The sequence below is a fragment of the Papaver somniferum genome, chromosome 5, assembly GCF_003573695.1.
Source record: "Papaver somniferum cultivar HN1 chromosome 5, ASM357369v1, whole genome shotgun sequence".
Classification (NCBI taxonomy): Eukaryota; Viridiplantae; Streptophyta; class Magnoliopsida; order Ranunculales; family Papaveraceae; genus Papaver; species Papaver somniferum.
The window spans coordinates 191127665-191139135 of record NC_039362.1 but is presented as its reverse complement, the minus strand read 5'-3'; the positions used below and the strand labels follow the sequence as shown (position 1 = coordinate 191139135).

The following is an 11471-nucleotide window of genomic DNA, read 5'->3' as shown; positions in this document are numbered from 1 at the left end:
TAAAAAACTGAGTACTGAAGATTGCTCGTTAATATTGAATGATGTACTCAAGTTATGCCAGGTAATACCTTGATCACGTGCTCGATACAAGTTGACAATCTTGGTTATTTCCTACAGTTCCGGGGTGTGCTACAAATGTTAAGTGTTCGTTATATATATATATTTTTGGGCCACCTCTTTCTTCCTTAATGATGATTGTATTTCCATTTTTCTCTAGGTCCTTCGAGTTGGAAAAGAATTGCATGGGTATATAGTTGTCTTCAAAGGAGAGCTGCTTGTGTTGAGGGTCAAAATGCTTTTGCATCCGTTGCAGATCAGATACAGTCTTCTAGTTTTGAGAAAGATGAACCTGAGAGAAGGCACAAACAGGATGCAAATGTCAGCAGCCTTTACGTCTTTGATTGGAACTTGGAAGCGACACCCACCTTTGTTATATTGCTGCAGAAATTTAGTGAGAGGGCGAGGAAAGTTTGTTTGCTTATGCGACTGAAACTCTAACTCGCTGTCTCTAGGTGCACTGTCCTTCTGCATGGAAGGTAAAAGGTAAGTTATCTTTTGGAAGCACTTGTTTGTCTCTTGGAAGTCTCAGAAATGCCTGCTTGATCGAATGTATGATCATAGGCAACTGATCAATTACAGACCATATAGTATTAAGCTGTTGTAATGATCCTTAGTAGCTAGATCTTTCTCTTTAATTGTGCTTGGGATGCATAAATAGTGTTAGTGTATTTTTATGTTTACAACTTAATTTGCTGGACGGTCCATGTGTTGACGATTTACTTGCCTATTGCTGCCACTATTACCCATAGATGTATTTGTCCAAAGAAAAAAAAGCCACTCACATGTTAAGGAAAAACAGCATCTTACTTCTCGTTGTTTGTCGAGCCCGGAGAGACCCTAAATGAGCTAAGCCCCTAAAAGCATAGTGACCACAGTTTGTTTCCTTGAAGTTGGCCTCCTAAGTCTTGAAGGAACACTAGTATGCTGCAACTAAATCTGGTTTCACTGCATGTGTAAATTTTACAACATCTAGTATTACCAGATTGTTAGATGCAAACGTTATGCCATTTTCAGTTTGCTTAGTTTGTGGGGGTTAAGTATAACTATTGTAATTGAATCAAATTTGGTTGCACTACGCATGAAAGGGAGGAAAAGGAAATTGTAAAGGTAAAAATAATGAAAAAATTGGGAATTTTTTTTTTAAATAATTTGGTATAAAAAAAGTGAGCTCATAGATGCACAATTTCTTCAGAGGATCTGAAAATTATGGGAACCCTGTCCACATTGTGCGTGTTATATCATTGCTCGGTAGATGATCGGTTTCGCATCATATTTAAAAATATAATTTTCTCTTCGAATGGACAATGTGGGACTATACCTTTTAAGAAAGGGGATTCCTGAAAAAAATATTTGTTTAGATTTTTACCAATTCATGAGTTTATAGCATTTATGATAGTGCATATTCTGGATTAATTGTCAGGATGGGTTTTCTCAAACATCTAATATAATTCATGAAAATGTAGGAATTCTAGTGGTTTTGGAAATGGGATAATTGAAAATTTTGAACTGCAACTTGGTTTCATACAATGCCATATGATAGTGAATATCTAGATTGTGGATTTTGTATGCTCACATGAACGGTTGTGTATTGAGTTTGAACCTTGGTTTTACTTTGTAGAAACTACTATTACGACTACAATATGAGTGTGGTGGGAGAGGATAGGGTCAGTAAACTGCCCGATCCATTAATTCATCATATACTCTCTTTTCTTCCAACCAAATGCATATTATTTCCATCAGCGCTTTATTGAATGGACGGAAGAATATTTGGACCTGTTCCAGTTCTTTATTTTGTGCTAGTGAATTTTACGGGCCTTTAGTTTCTTATCTTTATGTAGTCTCTGATGCTTGATGCTGAACATTTGAGCACAAGAGGTTCCCATACTTCTGTGTTGTTTCTTTATGCAGTCTTGGATACTTAATATTTACTATTCGAGTGTTTTACATCTTCCAGGTGAATAGACTTCTTGATTTTACTGCTAGCCTACTGGACCATCCACGTACTAAGGTTGTTGTTTATCTTAACCCTACTATCAGTTCCTTCTTCCCCAGGTGTTAGTTACTAGAAAGAGGGTCTTGTTGGCTTACTATCGAAAGCACTTAAGAGGTCTTGTTTGTGAAGGGAAAATGTTCACAGACATCAAAATTTCTGCTGAGCTTAGTTTTACTCTTCTTGGGTGGTGCCTTCCTGTATTCAAGGCTTTCGCACTGGTATTTGCTTTTCAAGTTTCTATGCAACTCTCTGGCGTTTATGACAAGTTAGTAAATTCAACTGTGATTGCTGTTTGAGATGTGTACTTTGATGCTAACTAGTCATATCAAAACAAGTTGACAACCTTGCTTATTTCCTGTTGTTCTGAGGTGTTCCATAAAAGTCAAGTGTTTCTTATGCTAAATTTTTTTTCTTGTGCCATTTCCCCTGTATGTGTTCTTTTCTTCCTTAATGGTGAATTGGTGATTGTATCTCCTTTTTTCTCTAGGTCCTTTTAATTGGAAAGGAAATGCTTGGGTGTCAGTTATCTTTAAAAGGATTAACTGCTTGTGTTGGGGGGTAAAATGCTTTTGCAGTCGTCGCTGCTGATCAGATACAGTCTTCTAGTTTTGAGAAAGATGAAACTGAGAGAAGGCACAAACAGGATGAAAACGCCAGCAGCCTTTACGGCTTTGATTGGAAATTGGAAGGGACACCCACCTTTGCTTTATTGCTGCAGAAAATTATTGAGATCGATATGTGACGAGTGTAGTTTGTCTGCCTATGCGACTGAGGTTCCAAGTGCGCTGTCTCTAGGTGCACTTTGCTTCTGCATGGAAGGTAAAAGGTAAGTTGTCTTCTTGAAGCACTTGTTTGTCTCTTGGAAGCCTTAGAAGTACCTGCTTGATCGAGTGTATGATCATAGGCAACTAATCAATTACAAAACATGTAGTACTAAGCTATCGTAATGATCCTTGGCAGCTAGATCTTTCTCTTTAATTGTACTTTTGGGATGCATTAATACTGTTGGTGCAGTTTCATATTTACATCTTAATGTTGCTGGTACAGTCCATGTTGTGATAATTGGCTTGGCTCATTTGTGCACCAGAGGTTGGGTAGGACTACGATGAATTGATTGATTGTCACTTCCAATCATGGAATGATCAGCTTCTGCATGTTTATCAGCTTGAACTTGGAGAGGATTTCTGCATTAAAATACCTTTTGGGCTTCCTCTTGATTCTGATGGCATGTGACATCTTCCCGAAGATAAAAGTGGAGGATGCCTTTGAATTGATAGCTTTATTAGATTCAAATATTAATGAAGCAGAATCTTTGGCCACCTCAAATATGAAAACTATTCTATCTCAGGTATGGCAGTTGTACCATTTTCATTATGTAATGACGATTCTTTCTTTGAATACTCTGAAAATCCAACCATTACTGCGATGTATGTATGCAATTTGCAGGTATAGGAAACAACCGAATCATTGTTAATGTTGCTGGAGAAGCCCACCAGTTCAATTAAAATGGGTGATCTCACTTTTAATGAAAGAGGTTACCTTTCATGGTTCTGCAGCTGCAACCACTACAGCCACCACAACCTCCTCATCCTCACCCTCCTCAGCATCTAAGACCTATTCAGGCTACACAATTGCAGTCAGTCGAGGAATATCTATGTCCTATTCAAGTCCAGGGTCAGCCTTTTCATATACAGCAACAACCCCATATTTCGCCACCTAATGTCTACTGTCAGACCCAACCACCAGAGCATCTTGCACAACCTCAATTGCAACAACAAGCTGAACTGAACTCACTCGAGCACAACTGCACAAGCTCTTTATCATCAGCAAGGTGGATCATCCCTGCAAGAGCAACAACAAGATTTTCCAATGTCTTTTACAAGAGATCCTTAGTTCTCCTGAAGCCATCTTCAGTCTTTTTTAATGTTTGGAGTAATGAAAACTGGAGGGTCGGCCAGAAACGAGCCAACCCTATAAAAGATTCCACAAATTATGTCGGCCATATGTCTTGATAGCCATACAGCACTTACCAATCTGTGGGTAAGCGTGGCATATTTAGCCAACCGACCCTTTTAATCTTCTTCACTCCTTGGAACTCTTCTTTTATAACACCAAGCATTTCATTCTGTTGGTATTTTTAACCGATATGGGACTATTCCCATTCTACCAGTTTTCGATTTTAACCTTCAAAATGGATCCTCGACAGTCCACCTGCTCACTGACCAGTGCCAACATCCTGGCCTAGTGCAAGCAAAAGAAAGGTTCAATTAAATCTCTTTTTTGAGTTATCACCAACCAACTCGTTTTACTCCCATATCCAATGAAATTTAGGGTTTCCCAAAATCAAATATTCTTGACTTGTTTACCAAAGATCAACAAACCCTACCTCAATTCTCACTGGTATATTAACACCCATAAAAAGATCAAAGACACACAAATCAAAAACAATATCCCTAGACAAAGCCAAAAAATATATCTCTCAAGAAACATCATGTCCTCTACTCAATGAGTTCGTATTAACCAATTATCTAGGCAGCTAAGGAATGCAAATATTGATTTATCTGCTAATCAAAGAAGAATAGTGGGTTCAACTCAATTAATCAATCAAGCTGCGGATCAATGGACTTTTGGAATTCTAGGAAAGCTGAACCAAAATGAAGATGAGAGTCATAAGAGCATAAATCAATTCTTTATTGGCAAAATATCAGAATAAGGAGATTAGAATCATGGGTCATAACTTGATGTTGGTGAGACTAAACAATGAAGCTGAAATAGATGAAGTAATAGCAGATGGTCCCTGGCTAATTGATGGAGTACTTTTTCATGTTCAGAAATACAACAACATTCCATTGAAAGACTATGATTTTCATGAGCAAGTTTTCACTGCTCGGTTCAAATACTTGAAGTTGGAGCATATGAATGTAGTTGTAATAGATGAAGCCATTGCCTTTATAGGTAGAAAGATTTCAACTAAGTCAAAGAATTGCAGACCCCGTGCAGGAAACACAGTCAAAGCCAGAATTGAAATGGATTTGAGCAAACCTCTTCACAAAGGAGGTTGGTGGAAGACTTTAACTGAAGAAGATGTTTGGATTAGATATCACTGGTAATTGCAACCTAAGAACATCTGCCCAATTTTTTTTGTGATTGATCACAATGATGAAAATTGTGAGTACACCTCTCATTTTCTCTATTTAGAATCACTTTCTGTTGTTGAATATGAAGCTCTTCTCAAGGAAGACAGTGAAAATAAGAAGGATAAAGAACAAAGTAGCTCAGTCAATTATATGGAGGAAGAGGTAGCTAAAGAAGGTAATATAAAAGAATCAAGGAATGTTAATAGGATGAGAAATTCCACTCTCAACTCTGAACCAACAATGAATCCATACAACATTCACATCCAACCACCTTCTCTTATGCAAGGCCATGATACTACTAATTTGGACCAACAACACAACACAATGATGGAACCGGATGAACTATCTGCAATGAATACTGCTCCCATGGAGGATTGTATCAGAGACTCTGATCGGTGACTAATAATACACATTTGTAGGTTATTTTGTTATATTTTGTCACATCTCAAGTGCTTTAATGTCCCATTTTAAGTCAAATTATGTATTTTGCATCTCGAGGCATCAATAATATTTTTTTTAGTTGTACATATTGATATTTTGTGTTCGTTTTGCAGGATTGATAAATATGGGGAGTTTCATAAAGTGAGCAGGTAACCGGAGGTTAGAGTGCAACAGTAGAGTTCACATGTGGACTAGAGGACCAACTCATATCAAAGAAGATATCAAATAATGAGCTTCATTTTTCATGTTTGGAAAATGAGGAAACAAGTTAAAACTTCATGCCTAAGCTAAGAAACACACCCAAACATTCCCTTGGTAGTTTTCATCGTCATTTCCAAGACCGGATGCAAAGTTTCTTTTCAATCTCTTATAACCATCGTCTTACTGCAGCCCAGATTTCTTCCCCAATTTCACACGGCTCCTACAAACCTACCTCAACTCTTTGTTTCTCACCCACCCCTTCTTGTAATCAATCTGAGATATCATTCAAATTGTTACACCTAATCTATAGAGTATGGCTCTGATTTTTTTGTTGTTAGAAGTATGGGCACAAAGTGTTAAATCAATTGTTGGAGTTTGAGACAAATCAAAGTGATCACTACAACACCATACCGAAGACAATGAGAAATCAAGACTGGAGTGGTTCAATTGATGTCAAACAACTAGTAAGCATCAGAACTTTTGTACTTGATTTTGCAGTTATTTATTATTGACATTTGGGGGAAATTTGTATATAAATAGAGATAGGTTTGTGATGTAAAGGGCATATGCCCGGAGTAGCCGGTGCACCAAGCCTTAGTTATAATTTAGGGTTATTTTTAGTTTTCTTCATGTTTTAGTTTTCTAACTAGGATTGAGATGAAACCCCTAAATAATTAGAATTGTTTGATTTTGTTCTACTTGTTCTCCATGAATTTATACTGAGAAGCATGATTTAATCTCTGAATTCATAACAATTTACTTTCACCTTGTATATCATGCATCCTTGGTAGTTTGATCAATTCTTTGTTATGTATTCAATCTTTGTAAACTGATTTAGTTCAATTTGTAATTGCCTATGCCTTAAACAGATAGGTAATGTTAGGAATTGGCATTTATGGTTCAGTCTTTGATTGGTTGTGCCGTAACAAGACAAACAATGCTTGGGTTTGACAGATTTTTGGCTCGAGGTTAAATCATCCATTTGTGCAAGTGATTTATCACTTCTTCAAGGTAGTTTGAGGCTAGAACTTTTATATCTCCTTGATTAAAAGAGAACTAGTATATCGAATTAAGAAATTCTATGCATTTAGGCGGTGGATTCGACACCATAGTTATCTTTGTATTTGTTTTACATTTGTTGCTTTAGTGTAATCATCAATCTTTGTCGTATCGACGCAAAAAAAAAAACCCCTTTTTTATTACTCCTTGTTAGAAGTCAGTTATAGTAAGACCATAGAATCAACTCTACACCCATCTTGTCCCTGTAAATCGACCTGTATTTACACTATATACAATAAGACATTGTGCACTTGCAGTTTATTGTAGGCTTGTTTAAAGACCCACCAGACTCCTCTCAGGTATACACAAAACACCAAGCTTTTTTATATCGATCTTTCTACTAGTTGTTCTATATTTAGCAGTCAAACTATGAAGATACTTGCCTGTAATGTTCAAGGATTAGAAAAAAAGTTTACTAAAGACCAAATCTTTGTTTTAGTTAAAAAACAAGACCCTGACTTTTTGTTTTTAACAGAAACAAAGATAGACAAAAATAGAATGTTTGAATTTGCCAAATCTCTGAACTATTGTAATTATACTTGTATAGACAGAGTAGGTTGGCTGGTGGTTTACTTTTGATGTGGAAAGATACAATTAAATGTGATATTCAGGATGCCTCTCATAATATTATTCATGTTGTTGCCAACCTTCACCCCGCTAAATCAGATGTGATGATTTCCTTCATGTATGGCTCCACTTATTCAGATATTAAAAAGATTCAATGGGATGCTATGAATAGAATTAGTGATAATATGATGCAGCCTTGGATAGTTATAGGTGATCTAAATATGCACCTTCATAGCTTAGATGTCACTACTTCTATCTCTCAAGATGATAAATTCGTTCAAGATCAAATTAATAATTGTGGACTTATGGATTTAGGTTATAGTGGTAGAGATTTTACTTGGTCTAGTAATAATGTGGGCACAGGCACTAGGAAATCTAGAATTGACATGACTTTGGGGAGTCAACAGTGGTGTAATGAATTCCCTAATGCTAAAGTCTATCATCTTGTTCAAGCAGGCTCTGATCATTGTCCTATCATGTTAAACACAGAACAACATAATCAAAATGTAGCGCCCCCTAAGCTAGCAGCTGACTAATCCAAGAGATTAACTAAATAAAGAGGCACTACGAATCTAATTCAAATACTCAAACATTCAATTAATAAATCTGCTACAAAATTTATCCCAAAACTAACCCTGCTCAGAATATATATACATGAACTTCTCTCAAATGATACATATACAATAGTCAATTGGTTTGCGGATACAATAAACAACATAATAAACATGGCAGAAGTTAACTAATTAACGGAATCAACACTTGTGGCTCTCGTTGCGCAACTCTGATCTCTCTCTGAAAACTGAAAGTGAGAATAATTAACATTTAACTTCTAAGTAATCATAAACAAGATTAAGAAAAACAATAATGTTTTTCCCAGACATTAAATAGTGACCAAGTCACTGAGATACACAAACACGAATATGGAAAAGCTCTTTCTTCAAACAATGTATATTATGGTTGTGCAATTCCGAACTCGCAAATCCATACCTAATCATAAATATGAATGTCGATAATTCCGAACTCGCAAATTGTCGACCGATATAAGCATAAAAGCTGAATTTGTAGATATAAATGTGAAAGAGCATATCCTCACAGAAGTAAACAAACATGTATATGGACAAACTCCTTCTTCAAACAATGTATACTATGGTTGTGCAATTCCGAACTCGCAAATCCACACCTAATCGTAAATATGGATGTTGACAATTCCGAACCCGCAAACTGTTGACCAATATATCATAAAAGCTCTAGGTATAAATGTGAAGGAGCGTATCCTATATACCACACGTGGAAATTCTTATTTCCCATAACAATTCATATTGACCAAAACACATTACAGGTCCTTTCCAAACCATGGAAAGATTAACATAATCAACAAAATTATCGTAAAACAAGTTAAACAATGCATAGAACGCACAAACAGAAATACATGAGTTTGTTAACATAAACTGTTGTAAAGGAAAATAATAATGGTTACCAAAGAGCCAACTGTATTCCCACCTCTTTTGATGACAAGCCACGCCTACCTCGAGATCTACGATCCACTGGTTCATCCTTTGGATCGATCGTTGTTAATAGACTAACTGTTAATCACAAGAAGTCTAAGAAACTAGCCAAAATGGCTCACACAAAAATTACACAAATCTATCTAATGGTTCTTGGTCCATTTATGATTTTACACATTTTTATTCTCTACCTTTAGCATGTCTAAGGATTTACTAATCCAATAAGTTGAGTTTATAGTCCATTGGATAGGTCTAATGAATATCTACAACTTTGCAGAAGAAACCAAATGCTAATTCAGACCACGAGGTCCAAAATGTCTAATTAGGAAAACTGGCTCTAAGCCCAAGTCCAATAAACAAGCCCACCAACCACTGGTCTGATCCAACAGGTCAAGTAACGGTCCCTAACGGTCAGCTGAGTCAACTAACAGTCAACGTCGGTCAAAGGTCAAGTCTTGGTCACAAAGGAATCGATCAGTATCAACTCGGTGAGTTAACTCAGTCCACAAGACTGATTCAAGTGAGTCAGTTTCACATGTGACTCAGTCAGATTAACTGAGTCACCTAAGCAAAACTAGTTAGACATCTAACATGAAAAAGAACTCAGGGAGATCAATGAAATCATTCTTTGATACAAAAAGAACTCTACCACTAGTTCAATAAGGAGAATCCCTAGTGTTCAGTTTCACTAACTTAATTCTATCCAATTTGATCATTACATAGATAATTCATTCAAACAGAATTGTAGAATTCAATATACAATCATAATCTAAGATTTACCTGCAATTGCATCTCTAAGCTTCTACAAGAGAGATTCCACTTCATATACTCGTTTAACCTTCCTTCTAATACTCAGACAACACCACCATTACAACACCCTTCTGTTCAACTCATCATCACTACCAATTCAACCATGCTCACTTGCCACCACCTACTATCCACACTTCAGAGCCAATACAATCAACATCACTTATAATTGTAATCCCAAAAAATCTCCATTACCTACTACAGTTTATTACAACCTCTATTGTTGTAACCTCAACAACCTCAGAGTCTTGTACACTCCACCTGCCACACTATAATCGCCATCAACAAGTCATACATCCATATCACTCATATCCCCTGCAACTTTAACTCTATCTATAAACTGCTCTAATAAATAACTCCAGAACATCCAAATCTCAACACCCATTTTCATCACACATCATTTCTAACAATAATTCCCACCTAATCATTTCTTCCTTATCAATAACAGTTCTAACTGCAGTCACAACTTCCTTGATTAATCACCTCACCCTCCATTTCATACACAAGCATACAAACTCAACAATCATTAACAATTCAACTTCAAACATCAAAACTAAGCAGTAGAGAGACTTACCCAAATATTGGACTCCTCTGAATTGTTAATACACAAAACCAATTCTTAATTCAAAACTTCTCTAGTCCCAACCAAGAACAGCAACCCACTTCTTCATATCAACCAAATCCACTTCTAAACAATCCTCTGAATCCTCAGTTACATCTTCTTTAATTCTCAGAAACCTTAACTCTTAAATCGAATCAATCTTCCCTGCTGGAACAACTCAATTTCAATCTACACAAACCCATCATTCTTATCATCTTCCAGAACTCAATAAGTTTCAGAACCATCACCTACTTCATAGATTCCTCCTCAATTTACTACACCCGGCCTTCAGTTTCTTATTGTCTAACTCCAAATAAAATCTTCAATCGGTTTTCAAAACCCTAGTTCTTAAATTAGGGAAGAACATGAAACCCTAACTTCTTTGATTCACCATCAACACAACTTCAGAACCTTGATTCAACAAAAACCCTCTCGTTCTTTATCCTTCAACAACACTATATCATCATCAAATCCACACAAGCCATAACTTCGATTTACAGAAACCCTGAATTCGGATCATCTCAGATTCGAATTTGAATCAACAACAAACACCTTATCCTTCAATTCGTTAACAAACAAAGCTTCTTATGAATCTCTCAAACAAAATCAACCTCAATTCATCTCTCGAGCACAAAGAAGGCCAGCAGAAAGAGACGATAAGAGCAGAGGAGAATCAGAAAATAAAAGAAGAAGGAAGAAGAAGAAAGAAAAGAATATAAGAGAAAATGAATTCTTATCTCTAGCGGGTGGAATTAAGACCGATGGGAAAAGCAGAGTCACCCACAAAATTGATAGGGGGCAGCTAAGCGGTTTACATGTGAAAAGACTATTTTCCATTCAAACAAACCTGATACCTTTTTCGTCCCGTATCTGAATGACACGTTCGAGTAGTCTATTATGTGTAACTTTTCAAGATCTATCTAGTGGTACTAGATTAGTATCTAAATCGCTGTTAGATTAATTTTTATTAATTAATATTCGTGTTAAACTAATCGAGTTATTATTGGCTAATTCATCACTTGACTGGTCTAATAGCGTTGACGAACTTGAGGGTCCTTACACAAAATTTGTGGAAACCTTTTAAATCCTTTGTAATGTGG

At 36.4% G+C, this 11471-nt stretch overlaps 1 non-coding gene across 1 annotated transcript; it reads right to left on the bottom strand.

Moving 5' to 3' along the window:
• Positions 1 to 3996: 3996 nt before the first annotated feature.
• LOC113285019 lies at positions 3997 to 4128 on the bottom strand. The gene has a single exon (XR_003328534.1). It is a non-coding gene; the product is annotated as a U11 spliceosomal RNA (small nuclear RNA).
• Between the last annotated feature and the right edge of the window lie 7343 nt (positions 4129 to 11471).